This window comes from Pelobates fuscus, chromosome 9, assembly GCF_036172605.1.
Source record: "Pelobates fuscus isolate aPelFus1 chromosome 9, aPelFus1.pri, whole genome shotgun sequence".
Classification (NCBI taxonomy): Eukaryota; Metazoa; Chordata; class Amphibia; order Anura; family Pelobatidae; genus Pelobates; species Pelobates fuscus.
The window spans coordinates 79,969,927-79,993,637 of NC_086325.1; positions in this window are offsets into that span (position 1 = coordinate 79,969,927).

Genomic DNA, 23,711 nt, shown 5'->3' on the forward strand with positions numbered 1-23,711 from the left:
AACACTACATCCAAACACACCAATGCACTCAAAAATGACATACAAACACATCCCTGTATTAAAATGCTAATATTCTATGCAAACACCAACACTACACACAAAATCACACCTGCATTTAAAAGCCAAAGCAAATACACTCCTACATGCACACACATTCTATACAAAAACATGCTTCAATTCAAACACACAAACACGCTCACAAATACAACCCTGCAAGGGTGGGCAAGTGGTAGATCTCCAGATGGCATAGCATCATGAGAATTTGACAGAAAGGGATTTTTTAGCCACTGTTGCAATAGAAAGGAGCCAAAAAATGGTTTGCATCAGGGCCATCTGTACCAGGGCTCCAAATGTGTAAATTTACAGAGTGTCTCATGCAAGGATAGTCTTCAAAAGTAAGGAATTAGAGGAAGATTTGATCAAAATTTTCCTTAATTCAACATCCGCTTTTAAGATCTAATTGTGTATCTGGGTTCAACTATTGGTGCAAAGAAGAATGTTCTTACAGCTTGAATCACTCTATTCCATCTATTTTAAAGGACCACTGCTATGTTTACATTCGGGTTAATCCAGCCTCTAGTGGCTGTGTTATTGACAGCCACTAGAGGCGTTTCTCACTGTGATTTTCACAGTGAGAAGACGCCAGCGTCTGTAGGAAAGCATTGAGAATGCTTTCCTATGGACTGGTTGAATGCGCGCGCAGCTCTTGCCACGCATGCGCATTCAGCCAGGGAAGTTAGAAGAGGGAGGAGAGTCCCAGCGCCGGCGCTGGAAAAAAGGTAAGGGATTAACCCCTTCCTCCCCCTTCAGCGCCACGGGAGTGGGACCCTGAGAGCATGATTTCCTGGCACTATAGTAGTCCTTTAAGATTTCTTAAATCAGGTTTTAGTGTATAAACCCTTAAAGTATAGGTTTTAGTACTAAGTAATTTTCTATTGTTATATTTTGTGTCACACATTTTGTTCATGAGATTTTTAGAAGCAATTTGGCAACTGTGTTTTCTAAAATATGCATTTTTCCATCCTGCGAACTATCGTTGGTATTTAATCCCCTGCGTGAAGAGCCACTTGCACCACTTACAGAAGTTTCACTCAAATTAGTATCAGTAAAGTAGCCTTTCTTATTGCTATAACTTTTGCCAAGAGAATTGGAGAAATACAGGCACTTTCTGCTTCATCTAAATATATAGTGTTTAATCAAGACAAGGCCATTCTACATTTAAATCTGACTTTTCAGCCTAACGTTTTGAGAAAAGCTACCATTGATCAAACTATTATTCTTCCTTCATTCTGTCAGAACAGTCTCCTAAGGAGACCAGACTTCATTGGTCCCATAAATAATGGGGATTTAGTTACAGTATATCTTCATACACTGCATAAGCGGGCCACAATGCCAATGTAGCCCATTTTTGTCAGTTCCTATCCTAGCAACCTAATGCTTGCTCTTATGAGATTATCCCCCCCACCCCCACACTGGGAAAGTCCTTCATCTTGGGGATCTCTACAGTGCAAGGCTAAATAGGACCCTGGAATTAGGCATCTTTAGAAGGGAGGTATGTAAAGAAATATGTAAAAAATTGTGCAGAAATCCATATCATTCCAAAGGGTTCACATACTTTTTCTTGCAACTGTACTACATTCTCTAAACACACAAACATTTCTTATGCACTTGGAATTTGGCACTTTGCACTTTAATATAGGTTATGCACTTTCACCCTTAGGGTACAAAAACAGGTCCTGCGCTCAAACTCCCACTACTCTTGGGCGGCATCAACGACCACGGTACACAATACATACAGTAAAAACCAAAGGGAAAAAGTTACCTGCACTCTTCCCAAATCCCTATGCATATTTAAACAAATGGAGGTTATTTAGTTGCTCCAATGACCATGAGAGTTTAGCCCACCTGCCACGTCAAGGAAAAGCTCTCAGGTTGGTCCTACACTGTCTTTTCACCTTGCTTCCCTGAGCTTTTGGCAAAAATATCTCAGAGAGAGGGGTATTTTTTTTATAAACCCCTACATCAGGATTTTACAAATTTGTTTGGAATCTAGGATCCAGCTAAAAAAGTTAGGAGCCAGTCATTTTCAACAAAAAAAAATGCAATTCTTAAAAGGACACTATAGTCACCAGAACCACTACTGGTTGATGTAGTTGTTCTGGTGTCTATAGCCTGTCATTGCAGGCTTTTAAGTGTAATCACTGCCCTTTTAGTAAAAAGGCTGTGTTTACATTGCTGCAAAGTAACACTCACTCAGACGGCCATTAGAGAGTCCTGGTTCACTGTTGCACCATGTGCAGCACCCACGTACAGTGTCTCCAAGCTCTGCATGCAGGGCCAGATTAAGAACGCTGAGACATTGGGACACTGTGAGACATGGGGACACTGAGATACATAGGAACACTGAGAGAATAGGGGACTCTGGGAGACTAGGGGACTCTGGGACACTGGAGACACAAACACTAGGGACACCGAGAGACACCAGGGACATTGGGAGACATGGGGACACTGAGAGACTAGGGGCCACTGGGAGACATGGGGCCACTGTGTCCCTAGTGTCTCAGGGTCCCCATGTTCCCCAGTGTCCCTATGTCTCCCAGTGTCCCAATGTCTCAGCGTCCCCAAGTCTCTCACCGTCCCCATGTCTCGCAAGCTCGGAGCTGCTGTCTGGACTCTCTGTGCAGAGCTGCTCCCCACGGATCAGTGAGTAGAGAGGCAGGGAGGGAGATGCTGTAACTTCTCATCCCTGCCTCTCTCCACACAAGCAGCGACCCCTACTGGCCGGCGCTGGTATTGCAGAATATTATCTGTTTATACTGAGACAGACATTTGTATTGCCGGTATTACTGCAATATTGGCACCGGCTAGGCAGCCTCAAATACCCGAGAAATACTTCTGAGAAATACCTGCCAACCATAAGAAATACCTGGCAACCCTAAGAGTAGTGTGTGTGTGTGTGAAAAAAAAAATATATATATATATTTTTTTAAATCAATGGGCCTATTCCATGGGCCTGGGCCTGGAGCTGCAGCTCCATCAGCCCCTATGTTAATCCGGCCCTGTCTGCATGGAGGTGCTAAATGTTCCTCATAGACCTTCATTAATTTAATGCATCTCTATGAGGAAATGCGGATGGGCACATTTGCTGTGCATGCACAAAATCCTCCCAATGCTTCCCTAAGCACTGGCTTAGCTAAGATCATAAACATTGTTAATCTCAGCCATGTAAATGGGACCAGCTGCTGCGAAAACTAGCACGGTGTGGGGAAAAAAAGGTGAGTAAAAAAATCTTCCTCAGGCGATCGGAGGGAGCAGGTACCTAAACGCACACATACACACTCACAAACTGACAGGCTCACACTCTCACACTGACAACAAGCTTGCACACACAAACTGACAGGCTCAGGCATTCTCTGACAGGCTCACACACACAAACACAAACGGACAGGCTCGCAGACAGGCTCACACACACTCTGACAGTCACACACACACTCTGACAGGCTCTCACACACACACTATGACAGGCTATCGCACACAGACAAACTGACATGCTCGCACACAGGCACACACACGCACAAACACACACACACTCTGACAGGCATTCACACACACACACACACACACACTCACTCAGACACCCACTTCTGAATTTTTCTCTGGGGTCCAGTGGGGCTGTTAATTTTCCTGCGTGCGAGGGAGCAGTAATCACACTGTAGCTGCTCTTTGTAATGATGCCGGGGACTGAGTGATGTCATATTCCGGCTCCCAGCATCATTACACAGCGCGAGGGAACAGAGAAGAGCTGCAAGAAGAGTACTGCTCCCTCACGTGTACCCTACAATGCTCCCGTGGGTAGTCGGCCCTCAGCCGGCTTCCTCCATGTCCAACAAATTGCAGTTTGTAACAAAATGAATCTACCACATATCTGGTAAAGAGTCTACCAGATATTGGTGCTGTCCACAAAGTTCCACCACTGGACCATTCAACCACTACACACTCAACTAGCACACACTTAGCCAGTGGCATCACAAGGAGGGTGCGGACTGCACCAGGGGGCATTGGGGGGAGGGGTGACAACAGGGCCGGACTGGCCTACACGGATATTTCCCAACAGGCAGTCGAGGAGGGGTCCCGTAGGGGGGCGTAGAGTGGTGGTGGCATCTAAATAATGCCTTACGCAGAGTGCCACGCAGAGTGACTGTCTATTAGGAAAATAAGGTAGAATACGGAGGAAGAATTAGTTTTGTTCGTCTGGTGATGTGAAACTTAACGCCTTCAGGTGAGAAGACTACTGCGTGGGGATCAAATGCTCGGATATCCGAGACCCTACGGAAGGATACCAGGCATAGGAGTAAGGCCAGTTTGGCCGAAAGTTGACGTAGCGACAAATTTTCATTAGCGGTCCAGGATTCTTAAAGGGAAAAGACTTGAGTGATATCCCAGAAACAGGAGTATTTAGGAAGAGGGGGTCTGGCTAACCTAATCCCTCGTAAAAGTCTACAGACTGAAGGATGTTTCCCTATTGACGCATTGTCAATGGGATTATGGGCCGCAGAGATAGTGGATCTATAGACATTAATTGATCGATAGGATTTACCTTGATCAAATAGGGTAGACAGAAAATTTAGGATGATCGTCAGAGGTGCTGAAAAGGGATCGGTGTCCCTTTCCAAACACCAGCTGACCCATGTCTTCCATGCAGCGATGTAAGCTCGACTAGTGCCTGGGGCCCAGGAGTCCCATAGGAGAGCCTGAGTTGTCTCCGAAAGTCCTGAGACGTTCCAAGATCCCCTGAAATGGTCCAAGCTACAAGCTGGAGCCGGTCCTGAAGGGCGAGTGGGTGAAAGTGCCCTGTTGGGTTCCTGAGGATGTCGGGTGATCGAGGTAGAAGAATTGGATAGTTCACTGATAATTCTAACAGGGTTGGAAACCAAGTCTGGGTACTCCTTAGTGGAGTGACAATGACTATCGTCACTATTAGGGCTTTGACCCGGTAGAGGGTGCGTTGGATCATGGAGAAAGGTGGGAACGCATAGGCTCCTGTCTCCGGCCAAGGATGTAGAAAGGCGTCGACTGCCCATGACTGGGGTCTGGGAGCCAGCTGATAAAGGCTTCCGTCTGGTGATTCAGACGGGGTGCAAACAGCTCCAGTGTAAGGGGCCCGCGAAGGCAATGAATTTGGTGGAACACGCGGGGGTCTAATTGCCAGTCGCTTACATCCCTCCAATGGCGAGAGACCCAATCCGCGACTAGGTTGTCCGTGCCCGGAAGATATTCCGCTCTGATAGATAAGTTCCATTCTAGACAGAATTGGTAAAGATCTTTGGTCAGATCGGATAGTAGCTTGGATCGGGAGCCTCCTAACCGATTCACATAGCGCACTGCAGAGACGTTGTCCATGCGCAGTACTAGTGAACAGTTGAAACAGTCTTTCGCGAAACTGCGAATTGCGAAAGATCCTGTAATCAATTCCAAACAATTGATGTGCAGTGCTTCTTCGGATGGGGACCAAAGTCCCGCTGTGGACCCTTGGGCGCATGTGGCGCCCCATCCCAGGAGACTGGCATCGGATTCCAGAATGAAATCTGGTTGTGATCCGAAGATGGCTTTGCCATTCCAGGCTTCCATATTGTGAAGCCACCAGTGAAGTTCTATACGAACTTCGTCTGTCAGTTGGATGTACTGATCGTAGGAGGTGGAACGGTGTAGGTAGTATGTCTTGAGCCGTTGCATGGCTCGGTAGTGTAAAGGTCCTGGGTAAATGGCTTGGATAGAGGCTGACAGTAGGCCTATAGTATGGGCCAGATCGCGTAAGCAAATCTGATGGGTTGATAACAATTTGCGAATGTCTTGTGCCATTATCAGGATGTCATCCAAATATATGATGGATCGAATCCCCTGTGATCGGAGTAGCGCCATCACTGGTTTCATCAGTTTCGTGAAACATCATGGTGCGGAGCATAGTCCGAACGGGAGGCATGTGAATTGCCAGATTTCCTCTTGCCAGAGGAATTGAAGGAAAGCTCGATGGTTGCGAGCAATAGGAACTGTGAGGTATGCGTCTTTGAGATCGAAGCTGGAGAACCAATCTCCCACGCAAAGGAGGTCCCTGAGTAGATGGATGCCCTCCATCTTGAAGTGGCGATACCTGACAAAGTGATTCAGGTTTTTTTTTTTTTAAGTTGATAATTGGGTGTAGGTCTCCAGTTTTTTTGTGTCCAAAAAAATGTTGCTTAGAAAAGTATGTGGGAAAGGGGATTTCTCTATTGGCCCTTTTTTTACTAGCTTGCGCAATTCGGTTTGTAGTGTCAGGTTGTCTGCTGCAGACATCTGTAGTGGTGTAGGTGGGGTGTCCTTGGAGGGGTGGAAAGGAAATCTATTTGAACCCTTGGACTGTGTGTAGGATCCATAGATCCTGAGAAAGTAATTCCCACTGTTGGAAAAACTGGTTAATCGACCTGCTATAGGTACATTGAAAGAAGGGAGATTTATTATCTGGAGCAGCTCTTCCGCGTAGGGAGGCAGATCCACGTCCCCGGATAGACCCTCTATTAGTGAATAGTTGCCTGTGGTAGGGTCGGGGTTGTCCCGATTGCCAATAGTTTTCAGAGGGGCGAGGCCTGTAGCCTGTGAAGGCGATTCTGCTGTTTGTTCGGCCTCTATAACGTCCAGCTCTCCCAGAAAAACGGCCTGACTGAGAACGAAAAACCCTGCGCAAGGAGGATTGGGCCTTTTTTAGGGTGGTGAACACCGCTACATGTTTGGAAAGGTCTTTCATGAACGAGTCCCCAAACAGTAATCCATTGCCTCTGGTCCCAGTTCTCGGGAGCTCAGATCGGCTAATTTTGCATCCAGTTTGTACAGTGCCGCCTAGCGTCTCTCGGTGGACATGGCCACATTAGCGTTGCCTAGTAAACATAAGGCTCTCTGGGCCCACTCTCTAACTGTGTTTGGGTCAAATCTGGCGTGAGAGCTACCTTGTTTGGAATGGTTGGTCGAGGGCACTCGGCTCTGAGTTTTGACCTAATTTCTTTGTCCAGTGGTTTGCATAACCACATTTTACAAAAGTTGGAAATGTGCTCCGGTGGAGCCCATTCTGCCGACCGTGGGTGTCTGATGACCCTGGGGTCAAATAAAGGGACACCCGAAGCATCCAGAAGGATGTCTGAATCGGGTCCTTTTGATTAGGTAGTATAGCATCTAGATCTTTATGTGTGAGAAAGGTTTCCTTGACAAATTCCGATGGGGTATCCCCTAGCGCATTCGCCCAGGGGTCCTCATCAGAATATCCAAGGAAATAATCGTCAACCCCGTCTTACGTGTGGGATGTAGACCCTCTAAGGGGTTAAAGTTAGCTTGAACGGGGCGAGTGGCAATCAATTGTTAGGACTTGGCAGGACCTACTCTCCCCTTTCCAGGGGCGTTTGCGTGTAACCTCGTGATCCGAGGGTTGAGAGTCCTCGGAATCAGAGAGTTGACGTGCAGTAGGGGTGACTTCGGCCGAAGTCTTCTCATGAAAGGCTGCTAATGCCTTGGGGTTGGAATCTGCAATGGTTGAAACCAACCAGGCTCTGAGTACCTGGGATATAGCGGGCTCATTATTGTCAGACATGGTATGTCTTAGAGCGGTTGCCAAACAGTTAAGTATATTAATTTGAAAGAATGGAGTTGAATGGGGGTCACCTAAAATATTTGTGTAGTTTAATACGTAGGCGGCACTCAATATTTAGTGGGGTTGTCCACTAAAATATACACAAGTGGGTTGTACCACTATGATAGTAAACAGTGGGGTTAACCACTTAATTATAACCATAGACAGTAGGGTTCACCACTGAGTAGTAATAAAGTGTTGTATCACTTAATTATAGTGTATTTGTATAAGGGGGTCACCCTTAACAGTAATATTGGTGTTAAAACACCTTAAGAATTGATATTAAAGTGTTGCATCACTTTAATTATAGTGCATTTGTATAAGGGGGTCACCCTTAACAGTAACATTGGTGTTAAAACACCTTAAGAATTGATATTAAAGTGTTGTATCACTTTAATTATAGTGCATTTGTATAAGGGGGTCACCCTGAACAGTAATATTGGTGTTAAAACACCTTAAGAATTGATATTAAAGACACTGAATATAATGAAGTGGCAGATAATAAAATGGTGGGGGTCACCCACAAAGCCTTCCTTTATTTAGTAACAACAATGATAATACAGCAGGTGTTGGAAAAAATCCTGAGAAGGAAATAAAAGGGGGAAAAAAATCACTAAAAGAAATTAAGGTATTAGCACTTCAAAGGTGCTATAAACAGAAGAGGAAAATAGTACTTACCAGATCCGAAGTCAGGCGAGTTGATCGCTGCTCTGGTGACTGGAACGCGAATAAAATGGTCGCCGCCAGCAAAAGGGCGGGAAACAATGCACTTGCTAAGTGCTGATGCGAACGGGCGGGGTAACGCGAGGGCGCGAAACTGAGAATAGTAAAAAGCAGTAATGAGTCGCAGGAGGAAAAACCTCCTGCGATTTAAAGGGGAAACCTAAATAAAGTTTAATAGGAAATTGACAAAGTAGTCCAAGATTGAATAGAATGAAATTAAAATAAATAGAGCATAAATGTTTCCACAGAAAGTGTTGTTAAAGTGATAAGTGAATAAAGTGTTAAAGGTATTTGACCATTGTAATACATTTTTTAATTGAAATATCGTATTAAAGGTTAAATGATACAGCAATATAATTGGAGTAGACTCACCTGGGAGGCAAGCAGCAAAGAAAGAGGGTATGGGAGGAGTTTGGTGACATCATATAATACTGTTATACTATCTGATTGGTTGAACTTTTTACATTACTGTTAACTGTTCCTTTGCTGCTGGGAGGTTCAGTAAAGAAAGAAAAAGCAAATATTCGCCTCCTGTCTTGCCATAAAATAAAGTATTTACGGCTTCCTCTCATTTATAACAATGCATGTCACAACCTGTTCGCTTCTAGGTGGATTGTCTAGTGCCCAATTTAGTACCTGTTGGGAGGCACTTAGAATTTTCACTTTCCTGAATAACCCTGTATCTTCATTTCTTCATGATGAGGTAATATTCTTAAATAACCACTAGATGGTGCAGTAGGACAGCATATAACCTTGTGTGTACCAATGTACAGTATTAAAAATGATCCCCAGAATAAAAATGCACACATATTAGATAAATACTGCTAGTTATTTTTTTGGGATCTAATAGCTAACATACAATGAATATAACCATATCTCTCCCCCCTCCCCCCTCCAGACTCCCCCCCCCTTTTTAAAGCTAACTGTAAGGAGGCAGATGTCTTAGTTTTAAGATAAGTATGTCTTATGCAGCTCTCTTTTCTATCACTACTTTATTATTGTGGACATTGTATGGAGCTAGCAGCTGGTTACCCTCATTTGTGCTGCAAAAATAGATACTGTAACCGATTATCTTCTGGTTAATAACCTAACTCAATGCTCAATGAAGTGGTCTGGGTGCCAGGCCCATCTAGGGTTTAACATAACATAACATAACAGTTTCAGATTGCACATTTGTCGGAAGAGAGAGGAGAGCCCCCAGCGCCGAGGGAGCCCGGTGCTGGAGAAAGGTAAACGTTTAACCCCTTCCTCCCCCTTGAGCCCGGCGGGAGGGGGGCCATGAGGGTGGCCATGAGGGTCGGGAGACCTATTAACACTATAGTGCCAGGAAAACAAGTTTGTTTTCCTGGCACTATAGTGGTCCTTTAAGGTGATAGCTTACATTTTCCAAAAAGTCTTAAATCATCCTAGCAGTAATTTTCTATAGGCTAAATGTGCATGGGTATACATTTTTTTTCTTTTCATAAATTATCAGTTTAGAACGAAACAAGAATCTGAAAAACAATTCTTGATGGTTGCTGTACCTGCATACAGCTCCCCTTCTGTCCTTCCAGCCTCATGGTGTCCAATGACACAGCTGCACATCATTGGAATTAAAATGTTTTGAGAGTTGTACTTTAACGAACAGTTTTCTTTAGTAGATATCTGATAGCTGGACAAGTCCCAGAAACCTTCTGAATGCATCAGAACCACTTTATCTCAATGCAGGGGGTGCAGGGGCCTTGGAGTTTAAACCCTTCACTGTAAAACATTGCTGTTTTATAGAAACGGAAATGTGACAGCCAATAGAGCCACAAGAGATGCTTCCGTTGTAACAACGGAGTGAAACGTTGTCATGTGACATTCAATGTCCATAAGGATGAAATGCTGCTCAGAGAAAAGCACTGAATTCAATGCTTTATTATAAGAAGCATTTGATTGGATGCGCACGCGATTCTCGCCACGCATTCGCATCATGTCCCCAATGCAGGAATAAAGGTAAATAAAAAATATATTTTTTTTTTATTGCAGTTATGAGTGGGGGAGCCATGATTCTAATTTGGTACTAGGGCACTATTGTAATCAGGAATAGAGGTTTGTATTCATAACACTATACTGTTCTTTTAATGGTAAAATACAGTATTTTTTCGCACTCTCTCTCTTTTGTTTTTTACTGAAAAATTTGAAAATAATGTTTGAAATGAAAACCAGTTCCCACAGATAACTCTTTTATCAGATTTTTAGGTATTCGGTATTCTAAAACCTTTTCTGCACACATATGATTTTATTGACATACTATCTGTAGCCTTCTATTAAATGGATTATCATGGTCAATAAATGACCAACATATTGTGAAATGTTTGTTAATAAAGTCTGGAAATATTTATTTTTCTGTTTATTAATGTATTTCATTAACTGACTATTTGAATCCTATAACACAAGGCTACGGTTTGGCTGCCGACCAAGATGGCTGCTTAGTCTTTGTCCTCTCTACATCCTAACCAGATTTTGGATTTAATTATTATTTCACAAGGCCATGGTTACTAATAAATGCTCAGGTATGCCAGCAAGAACTGCCTGAAATATCAAGAAATTGTTTACTCGAGCCATAGAGCAGTTTTTAAATACTCCGTATTGTTGTGTACAACAAGGCTGTCTTGGCACATGCCACACTACTATGCATCAAGGCTTCCACTATGTGCCATAAGGAAGACAACATACATTTTGAATCTCTTGTGTGCTCTTCCCACAAAGTCTGACTTTTGTGGTGCATACTCTTTCTGGGGAGATCTCAGAATTGGATGTAGATATTCAGGGACTCACGGTCTGCATCACCACATCAGTGTATATGCGTGGGACCCTACTAGTTCAATCCTTCTCACTATGTTCGATTGTACGGCACTTGTGAAACTTGTACTGTAGTGGGTGCTTTAATAAATTCTGAGTGAAGGCCTCTCAGAAGAGGTGATTCCCCACGAAGACTTCAGAAGCTTCCCTAATATCATTTTTAATAACCCTCTGAGTAAGTCGCATGACAATAATGATATCAAAAGGGTCCATAACCAACAACTCGTAAGATATGTTATATGCTGCCTTTCACAATATTCACTGAAGGAAAGATTTTGCTTTATGAAGACTTCTCATATTCCCAGATTATTCTCTGTGTGTGATAAACTGGCTGGCTAGAGCATTTGTAACTTAGAACTGAGTCGCACAGGTTTGAATCTTCATCAGACCACCGTGCTAGTATGTGGGCAAGACACCTGGATTATATAAATACTAATAAATGATAAAACTGCAATGATTTCCCTACTTACATAGAAACAAACTAAAATTTCCTCTATTTTTGTTTTGGACAAAAGCATTACCAGTAAATTGAAATACTGCTGACTAACGTCAGAGGAGCCAACTCATATCTCCTGGATAAGCAGGGCTGGAATTGCCATAAGACAACTGAGGCAATGGCCTCAGGGCAACAGGCAGGATAGGGGCAGCACAGCTGGTAGAGAGATCAAAGATACCGCCGCTATGGCCACTATGCTGCACCAGTCCTGTACCTACACTACAGGATCAAGACTCCACTATAGCCACTGCCCTCCCATTATAGACCCTATTACTCCAGTACAGCCCCAATTCAACCACTATCTCATTACTACAGCCCCTATACCACACTATAACCACTCTCCCCTTCTACTTCCCCTAGTCTTATAATGCATACTCCCCCCCACTATAGCTAATATACCCCACTACAACAACTATTCTCCCTCAATAGCTTATATTCCCCAGTAAAGCCCCTAGGCACCCAATCTAACCTCTTTCACAGTCCCAATTCCTCACACAGACTTTACCCACTACTTGCTTTCCAAATAATCCCTACTACCCCTTTTCCACTAAATACACACTAATGCCCCTAATCTCCAAACACACTTTAAAGCCCCTGTCCTCAACAACACACACACTAAAGCCACTATCCCCAGCAGCACCCACACTACAGATCCTATCCCCCTAAACACACACTACAGCCCTTATCTACATATAGTCCCCATTTACATGGACACACACATACTACAGTATAAACAGCCCAATCCACACACACAAACTCACAACAGTCATCCTCTACACATGTAATCCTACAAGGTTTCTTCCCCGACACCACAGCCTTACAAGCAGCCTCCCCAACCTACATAACCTTATAAGCAGCATCCGCCACACACACAACCTTACAAGCAACATCTCCATAAACATACAAGACTAGCCTACCCTCTAAATGCAACACAACAAGCAGTCTCCCCCACACATGCACATGCAAGGAGCAAGTATGCAAGTATATAACATTGATTCTCTGAAATGTGTAAACTGCATTAAAACATACAAAGTTATTCAGCAAGTTCAGAATTTTAGTAAATTAAATTTGAATTGTAAAATTAAAACTAAAATAGCAAAGAGGTGATTAGAGCTGATTTGGAGAATGTTATGGTTTTGATTTAAAGTGTCTATGTCACCTCTGATCACTTTGGGAATATTTCATAATGATAAAATGTTTATGAAAATATCCATGCCTACTAAAGCATGCGTACAATAAAAAACAAAAACCCAAATCCCGTAATCCCCAATGGTTAAAAAGCTTAAGTGGAAAAGGACTGGGGCTTATTTAACCTCACCTTAAATCATATTACTATTTTCAAACTACTGGCTAGAGGATACATTGCTCTGCTGACGTCTTACTACCACAGGTTGGTTCCTGACAATGCCATGTGAGCAGGAACCATCTCTTCAACCACTGGCCAAGGTAGACTCCGCCGCTGTTACAAAAACTGAAAACCAGAACACAACAAAACCAAGAAGGAAAAGTAACGAGGAAGAAAGAAGGAAAAAAAAGTGATAACATTTAACACAAAACACTAATAGATACATTTCTCCAACGATCCACCTCTGCCTTGTATGATGGTGCACCAAACAGGCATGTAGGGCAGTCATGGTCTAGATCACCTAGACCAGGGTTTCCTAACCCAGTCTTCAAGTAACCCCTACCAGTCTAGGTTTTTGAAATAACCCTGTTGTGTCTAAAGTGTTTTTTTTTTATTTTTCTAAAAACACCTTAGACACAACTGGGTGATATCTAAATCCTGGACGTTTAGGGGGTACTTGAGGACTGGGTCGAGAACCACTGACCTAAACAATGCCTCGGGTTCTCTTGCTAACTCCATTTAAACTTCACTGAAGTTCCTTTTGAGAACTGTCTACGAAGAAATCCAGTGTGTGAGATTAAAGCAGTGATGTGGGCTCTTGGTGGAAGAAAATATTGAAAGATACCCAAAAAGTGACAGAGACATGTTAATTCACTAGATTCATTGGATCCATTTATTTTTCTGTTATAAAAATCAGGATGCTCTATTTTACACTACTAAAATTACCTTACCTATTAGTTGTCCTAAAACATGTATAAATTAAGTGTAACCGTGATTATGTCACCAGAGGAACTGAAAACACCTTTTTTGTTTTTAACTTCCCCGCAACCACATAATAAACTGCTAAGTAGGGCTTTAGTTTTCATTAGCAGAGGAGTTTAAATTACCACTTCAATAAGTACTGAATTGCCTGCAATGACAATTACTGTTCATTGTCTACTTCCATATTCTTACTTAAGGGTATTTATCTTATTTCAATATAGCATTTCTGCTGAGTGATGAAATCACAGGCATAACTCCCACAAAGGGGATTTTATGAAGATTTGCATCTCTAAGATGAAAAAGGATGTATTAGTTTAAAACCATCTTCCCAGAAATCGCTCACTGAAATGCAATCACTCCCCTACCCCAAGTATTATTTTGCAAATCAGTGGATTAGGCATTTATGCTGCATTTATAATCCTCGCAATGCGAAAAAATGCTTTGAAGGCCCTTTGCAATGTTTCCTTGTGTTTCTAATGCAGGTGTGCAATCTGCAGCATACAGGATAGTCAAGTGCATGATTAAAATTTAGAAAATTCCTATAATGAAGTTCTAAATTAAAGGCATTTTAAAGCTCGTGAAAGCTGTAGGTATATCTCTCATTGTACTTTTTTTTTTCTGTCAGTTAGAGAAGCCCACTTCTGCCTTAAAGGACACTATAGTCACTAGAACCACTACAGCTTTCACCCTTACTGTTAAGGACAAGGACTCTTTTGACATTTCTGCTGTGTTTAGCTGTAATTTTCCTCTTACTCATTTACTGTACCCATACATATTATATACCGTTTTTCTCGCCATTAAATGATCTTTCTAAAGATACCATTATTTTCATCATATCATATAATTTACTATAAAAACAATTAGAAAATATGATGAAAACATTTTAAAAAAAACACACTTTTTCTAACATTGCCTCCCAAAATCTGTTACGCATCTACAACCGCCAAAAAACACCCATGCTTAATAGTTTCTACAAATTTTCCTGAGTTTAGAAATACCCAATGTAAACATGCTCTTAGCTTTTTTTGTGTGCAAATTATAAGCCAATAAGTACAAGTAGCACTTTGCTATTTCCGAACCTTTTTTTTCCCTCAAAATTAACTAAAGTTACATTGTAACACTATGTAATGTAGGGCAATCCCTGAATAACCCTTCACATGTATATATGTTTTAAAAGAAGACAACCTAAGGTATTAAACTTGGGGTATTTTGACTCTTTTCACACAACCATTTTACCATCAATCTATGCCAAAAAAAAATAAAAAAAATAATTGGTGATTTTTTTTGACACACATATTTACGAATACATGTATGGAGAACTTTAAGGGTTACTGCCAAAGAACTCCAAAATATTTGTTCAGCAACATCTCCTGAGTACAGTGACACCACCCATGTACAGGTGTGTCAGGTTCTCTGGGGGCTAAAAGACCTTATTTGGAGGGTGTGCATTCCAGTTTTCCAACTTGGAATTTTCACAGCTGGTCATCATGCACCCATGTCTTATTTGGGACATTTTTGAAGGCAGTCAATGTAAATTACCCTCATCAAACCATATATTTTTTATAAAGTAGACACCCTAGGGTATTTCAAATGGTGGCATTATAACACTTTCCATGCACTAATTCTACCACCAGTCTTTGTCAACCTTTTGGGTAGTCATTTTTCTGTGTTATTTTTCACACACATTGTACTTTAGGCATGGATTCTCAGCTCCTGTTATGTGTTACTGCCAAAGAACAATATGCGTTCAGCAACATCTCCTGAGTACAGTGATACCACCTATGCATAGGTTTGTTGGGTAGTTTGGGGGGTGCAATGCCGAACGTCTGACATTTGTTTTTCAAATTTGACATCTCTTCTTCGCTTATCTTCTTGTTGGGGTCCTTTTTACATATCACAATTTATTTTCTTGCCATGAACGTGCATATATTTGAAAAGTTGACACCCCAAGGTATTGTATATGAAGAGTTTTGATGCCTTTGATGCAACCGTTTTAGCCAAAAAAATTGGAGAAAATGTGTGGAGGTAATTTTTCAATTTTCATTTTTAAACACATTTGTGTGTGATTTATTGGAGCCTGTTGTTGGTTATTGCAAGAAAACACTCCAGGTTGGTTTCTGCAAGGCCTCCTGAATAAACTCATGCCCCCCACGCATAGGTTTGCCAGGATTTTGGGGAAGTTCAGTTACAATTGAACGACTTGTAATTTGAGTTGAAATTGAGAGTATTTCTTCTGATATGCCTATCTTTAGTTTGGGGCCGATCACTTACCCCAGTTTTATTTATTGCCATGAAAGTGTATATATTTGAAATGTAGACACCCCGAGGTATTGTGTATGGAGTGATTAGATGCCTTTGATGCAATCGTTTTAGCCCCAAAAAATGGAGAAAATGTGTGGTGGTAATTTTTCAATTTTCAATTTTACACACATGTTGCTTTTTGACTGTGATTTAGGAGAGCCTGTTGTTGATTATTGCAAGAAAACACTAACTCCAGGTTGTTTTCTGTAAGGTCTCCTGAGTACACTCATGCCCTCCATGCATAGGTTGAATTTGATCATAAAAATAGTCTGGCACAGTAAAAGTAAAAAACAAACAAACTCAGGAACAGTAAACGTAACCAAAAACAAACAAACAAACAAACAACTGAATGGCAAATGAAATTTTTTTTTTTTTTTAAATGGACCAGTGTGTAATATCACTTAAAGCAGCCCCCAATGCAGAGTCCAGGCTGTCCAGGACAGTAAAAGATGGTTTCCTTTCTCTGCCCCGTCTTGAAACAGACTCTGCATCTTCTTTGTGTATTCTGCTTTGCCACAGTAGGGTGGATTTTTTAAAATAAATAGTGTAGCCCCAACTCTGCTCTCGCTCATCACCACCTGGGGAACAGGTGCATCTTGGTACAAAATCCCTGAAATGATCTAGAGCTAAAACCGTAAAAAAGTCAGTTGCATTCCAGGGTTTGCTTTTTTACACATCAAACAGCGTTGTGGGTTGCAATCTGCAATAAGAAGATTGCAACCTTTTTGTACCAGGCCCTTGTCTTGCGTATAATTATGTAGAGCTGCAGCAGCTGATCTGCCAGATCAACCCCACCAATATGCCGGTTATAGGCTTTGAGGCCTTGTGCTCTCAGCTCTGCCACGTACAGAGACCTCCACAGTCCTCTCAGTGTGGATGGTGGTAAGAAGGTACACATCCTTCTTGTCTCTTTACGTAACTTCCAAGAGCTCCTCTTGGCACAGAGCTGAGGTCTCCCCCCTTCGTAGCCGGGTGCGTGCAAGTTGTCCTGGGTAACATATGCGTTTTTTGGGGGGTTGGGGGGTTTGTACCGCATGCTACTGTATCAAAACAATACAGTAGCTTGAACAAAGGAACACTTGTACAAAAAATGTCTGTATACAAGTGGTACCCTTTGTTCATCAGGGGGAATATCAGGTCCCAGACAATCTTGCCACTGGTTCCTAAATGTTCTGGGCAACTTGGAGGGTCAAGGTGGCTATCCTTTCCATCGTACACCCGTAAGACCTGAGTATACCCAGTCTCGCTCTCACAGAGCTTATACACATTTACACCATACCTGGAGCGTTTGGAAGGAATATACTGCTTGAATCTCATCCTTCCCTTATGCTTCATCAGGGATTCATCCACACATATATATTCCTTCCAGGTGTATAAGCCTCTGCAAACCTGGCAGCGAAGTGGGTAATCAGGGGGCGGATTTTATACAGCCTGGCATATAAATTAGTTTGGGCGACAATGTTCCCTAATACATCATCGCCCAGAAACATCTCCATAAACTGCTGAGGGCTAATTGCTGCGACATCCACATTGATGCCAGGAGTTGCAGTGAAGAGTGGGATATCTGGCCTCTGGCGATGAGGCACTACCCACTCCTCAGCAGTACTGCCAGCTGGAGCAGCACGTTTCCTTCTGGCAGGGGGACTAGCAGCCACAGATACATCATAACTAGATACATCACTAGCAGCAGACACAGTATCTAGTGATGTATCTGAGCACCTGGCAAGGTCAAAATCAGGGTTGGAGTCAGACATAGACGCGTCAGACTCTAACGCAAGGATGGCATACACCTCCTAAGCACTATACTACCTCTGTGACATGATTACAATCACTTTATTTAGTGATCTGTCTCAAAAAAAATTAACCCCTAAAAAAATGCACAGACAGCAAAATAAGTGCTGTTGCCAGTGATTTATACAGTGATCACTGGCAGCGTAGGGGTTAGTAGCTCTGAATGGAGCTTATGGGGCTCACACAAAAAAAATCTCAAAAAATGAACCACGAAAAAAAATACACAGACAGCAAAAAAAAAAAATGCTGCTGTACAAGAGCCAGTGATTATAGTGATCACTGGTAAGGTAGGGGTTAATGGCTCTGAAAATAATCCTTTGGTCTCACAATTTCACAAATCTCTACCTAAAACTACCTAAATCAGATATCTCTCTCTCACTAAAAAAGTGAAGAGAGGGAGGGAGATCCATACAGATCAGAGTCAATATTTACTGATATTGACCTGATCAGACAAATGGGGATCATAGTTAAAATAGAATTGTTTTAGGGGTAAGCTCTGATTGGATGTCCCTAGTCTGCCTCTATGATAAGGCAGGCTAGGGACACCCCCAGAAGCCCCATGATACATTGCCTTTAGAAAGGCAGCACCATCTTGGGACCACTTGACTGGGGGGGGGGGTGGAAGGGGTTAATATATATATATATATGATTTTTAAAATGTTTTTCTTATTTTCTTCACTGAGTCCCTCGACTCCTCGAGGCACTTAGCACAGGCTGAGAATTGGAATCCTGCCTGATGGCTTCCGATGCTCTGAGGGGGTGTATTTCAGGATGCCTCAACATCGAGGCATCACTGTAATACCATTAGAGTGTCTGGAAGCGATCATGATCGCTTCCAGAGCTCTATTTTGCCGCGGACGTATCAGGTACGTCCGAGGTCGTTAACAACCATTTTTTGTTGGACGTTCCTGATACGTCCAAGGTCCTTAGGGGGTTAATGTAGTGATTCTGGTGCCTATAGTTTGTTCCTGCAGGCCTTTCAATGTAAACGCTGTCTCGTCAGAGAAAAGGGAGTGTTTACATTACTGCCTAGGAACACCGCTAGTGGCAGTCACTCAGACGACCACTCATGATGCTTCCTAGTCTAGTCTGAATCTATATGAGAAGATGCTGATTGCCCAGGGTGATTTTTTTTTCTGCATGTGCAACAATTTCCAAATGCTTTCCTAGTGGATGATGATCTCAGCCATGGAGGTAAGGCCTTTCGCAATGAGACCGGAGTGGCAAGGGGGAAAAGGTGAGTGGGGGACTGGTCACCTAAACATTTATTCCAGCACTATCATGTTAGGAATAAATGTATACTCACATTGAAGAAGGTATAGCTCTAAAGTAAATTACTAATTTTATATAAAAATATCATGGTCCTCGGGATCACCATATTAACAATATGAAAGTGTAAATTACTATTTAAAAGGGAACTGACAGAAGATACCCCTGACCATTGGTAACTCTGGAAGAAGGACCTCCTTTGCAAATGGAATAGCTATGTCATAAAACATTTTTTTTTCTAGTTTTCTATTTCCATAGGCTGGAGAGGAGGATTTAAGGATTACACAGTGCATTATAAATGTTATTTTACAAAATAGCCCATATTAATTGAAATTTAAGTTTTTTTTGTTTTTTGTTTTTTGTAGGAGAGAGGAAACTTTATATAGTGATATGGGAACCAAGACTCATGAAATGTTGGCTAAACATTTTGAGTTACTGTATTTTTCGCTCCATAAGACGCACCTCACCATAAGACGCACCTAGTTTTTAGAGGAAGAAACCCAGAAAACAATATATTCTGAACAAACTGTCCCATAGTGTTTCTTACTATGGGACAGTTTGTTCAGAATATTTTTTTTCTCCCCTGTCCCCTGTCTTCATCCCCCCTCCCCTCCCCTCCCCTCCCCATAGTCTTCATCCCCCCTCCCCTCCCCTCCCCATAGTCTTCATCCCCCCTCCCCTCCCCTCCCCTCCCCTCCCCATAGTCTTCATCCCCCCTCCCCTCCCCTCCCCTCCCCTCCCCATAGTCTTCATCCCCCCTCCCCTCCCCTCCCCATAGTCTTCATCCCCCCTCCCCTCCCCTCCCCATAGTCTTCATCCCCCCTCCCCTCCCCTCCCCATAGTCTTCATCCCCCCTCCCCTCCCCATAGTCTTCTCTTCTCTCCCATACTGTCCCCCTCCCCTTGTCCCATAATTACTTACCTGTCTTGTAGCGTTTCTCGGCAGCACAGGGCGCACCGTGGTACTGGAACTTGAATTTCATGTTCCGGTTTCCGGCGGGACTGAAAGGAAGTGCGCACTCAGCTCAGTGTGCGCACTTCCTTTCAGTCTCGCCGGAAACCGGAACATGAAATTCAAGTTCCAGTACCGCGGTGCGCCCTGTGCTGCCGAGAAACGCTACAAGACAGGTAAGTAAAGCTTCATATTCGCTCCATAAGACGCACAGACATTTCCCCTCACTTTTGAGGGGAAAAAAAGTGCGTCTTATGGAGTGAAAAATACGGTAGGTCATATTATTAGGGTGAAAAAATGCTTGTTTCCTTATAGCCAGCACTCTCGGAGGCCCAGATGAACATTTGGTTCTATGGTGCATAATACCCCATGGTATCATTACCCAATAACCTTTGATGCTGGGGATGATTTTGGGGCACATAAAGCACTTTGCCAGTGCTGAAAACAACAGTATAAATTCCACATGAGAAAGTAACGTTTATTAAAAATGAGTGGTTAGACCCTGACTTAGGCAATAATTAATCATGGGGTAAAAGGTACATGGAGATTTTATTCTGAGGAAGAAGAGGACTTTTATTGCAAATGGGGAGGAAACCGATGTAGTGAGACAGATGGAGATTGATATTGAGAATGAGAAAATGGTATGGACAAAGAATGTGTGAAACTGTGAGAGAGAATCTGAACTAGAGAATTCATGCCTGTCCTCCAAACCTTAACCTATAGAGGGACAAAATAATTGTTATGCAAATTCTGTGAATGAGAAAATGAACCTTACAGTAAATAAATATTTTACAAGAAATAACATGTTTACCAAGATCATATTGTAGTAAATGATGGTGTGATAAGAAGATTGTATGCAAATGAAGTATTAGTTCATGTGTTTTATTGAACAAAACAGTTGATTATACTGTGTTGTGCACGTGCACTGCAGGGGTTAATTCTTACACATACATAAATAAAACAACAGAACACACACACATACACACACACACACACACACACACACACATATATATATATATATATATATATATATATAAAACACACAGACTCAGAAATGTGGATTAAACAGACTTTTATTTAGTTTACAAACATCTTACAACAGTAACTTTAGTCACTTTAAAAAGATATAAGTTGTTAACAGAAATCTCGATTCTCAAAACCACCCAGAGATTTAACTCATGACTTACCAGAGTTCCGCCCCACTAGCCAGAACCTAAACAAATCTATAATTAATCACGAGTCCACCCCCCTTTAAATAGGCCACAATAATAAAATAAAAATTTAGGGAGAGAGGGCAGGGCAGCAGCTCAAATTTCATGGCGCCTTTTATATGTAAGTTTTTCCTGCCTTTAAAAAAAATAAAAATTTCACTGTCCTTGTGGACAAGCACTCCCATCAGAGAACCCACCGCATGGACACCTGCACACAAACTGACCGCGAGGGCATCATGCAAGACCGTTGCCGATGCCCTCGAGACCCGCTGAAAGCGTGCACAGCTAAACCCGAACCAGAACCCAAACCCCGCAGCACACTGCGTCGATTGACCATGTGCTGTCTTAAGTTCAATTATAAATGAAGTGTACCAATAAACTGCTAACTCCACATGCAATTCTTTACCATTTTTTTGTCTAAATGTCCTCTCCCAATTTATATATCCTCCATCTAACCATCTCCCTCGGACTTTCTATACAACTGTTCTTCTAGCTAATCACGCTCCAAATATTTTGCTATTTCAAATAGCAAGTTGGCTATACATGGACAACATCTGAAGTTACACACATCAACAAAGTTCTGCTCAGCAGTTTCATCATTGTTTTCCAATGAGACTTGTGTGTAAACTGGATTTCAGCAGTATTGAATTCCTACTTAAAGAGACACTATAGTCAACAAAACCACTACAGATTAATTTACTGGTGGTTCTGGTGTCTGTAGCTTGTCCCTGCAGGCTAATCAATGTAAACGTTGCCTATTCAGGGAATGTATGGTTGAAAACAAAAACAACAACACACACACACACACACACTCTCTCTCTCTCTCTCTCTCTCAGCACAAACAGTCTCATCAATACTTATTTTATACTGCAGCTTAAAGAACAGCTGGACAGTGGGCACACTTTCTGGAATGTCTAGGCCTCTGTGTAGTGATGTCCCGAATGGTTCGCTGGCGAATAGTTCCTGGCGAAAATAGCGTGTTCGCGTTCGCCACGGACAGCGAACATATGCGATGTTCGGGCCGCCCCCTATTTTCTTTTTGTGGTCTTTCAGCCAAATTTACTGATACTTAGTAAAAATTACTTAGTATTAGTAAATTGTGCCCCTACTCGCAATACCGCGAGTAGGGGCATGTCTATTAAACAGTGAGCAGCTGCTTACTGTTAAAAAAAAAAAAAGGGTCCCCCTCCCTGAGCGGTGGGTGGGGGCCCTAAATACCAATAGGGGGGACACCTATTGTCCTCCCCCCGGCCCCCACCCCTGAGCGGTGGGTGGGGGCCCTAAATACCAATAGGGGGGGACCTATTGTCCTCCCCCCTGGCCACCACCCCTAAGCGGCAGGTGGGGGCCCTAAAAAAAACAATAAGGGGGGGACCTACTGTCCCCCCGGCCTCACCCCTGAGTGGTGGGTGGGGGCCCTAAAAAAAAAATAAGGGGGGGACCGACTGTCCCCCCCGGCCCCCACCCCTGAGCAGTGGGTGGGGGCCCTAAAAATAACAATAAGGGGGAGACCTATGGTCCCCCCGGCCTCACCCCTAAGCGGTGGGTGGGGGAACTAAAAAAACAATAAGGGGGGACCTACTGTCCCCCCACGGCCCCCACCCCTGAGCGGTGGGTGGGGGCCCTAAAAATAACAATAAGGGGGGGACCTACTGGGTCTCAGGGTCTCAGTGATATATGGGGACAGTTACTGACACAAGGTAATAATATAACACGGAATGTTATAATAGTGAAATCCCAGGTTACATAACAGCTGGAGAAAATAATATGTGACCAAATCCTACATTGGCTCTCATTGGCACCTTATTCAAAAAAATTAGATAGGGAGGGAAAAGAATCCTACCAATAGATAGATATGTGGTAGATGAACTAAATACCACTCTAAAACTGGCTCTAACCTCAAAACAAGCACCACAAAGTAAAATTACCGGTATAAAAAACGATCTGAGGACCAGTATAGCTAGTATATAAAAGAAATTATAAAATAAAATGAATTCAATAAATGGAAATAAATAAATAAATAAAAGATCAAATCAGGGCCAACAGACCAGTAGAAAATTAATCACTAACCAGGAGCTTATACGTGTGTTAAAAATAATAAAAAAGATCAATAGAGGGGGCGGGGCCGGACCGCCGAGCTGGACGGTCGCAAGCTAGGGAAGCTCCTGCCACAAAACGTTAATCCACCATGCCTTCTAGCTTAAAAGTAGACCGACAGCAATAGTGCCCGAAGCAAGGGGAGTACTGGATCCAGGGAGAGGCTGGCTCACCGAGCTTCAGTCCCCTGGAGGAGAGATTCTTGTTGTTCCAACAGAGGCCTTCTCCGGCGGTGAGTGGGGCTGACGGCCGCAGGCCCACTATCCTGCATCACAGTGCTCAGCC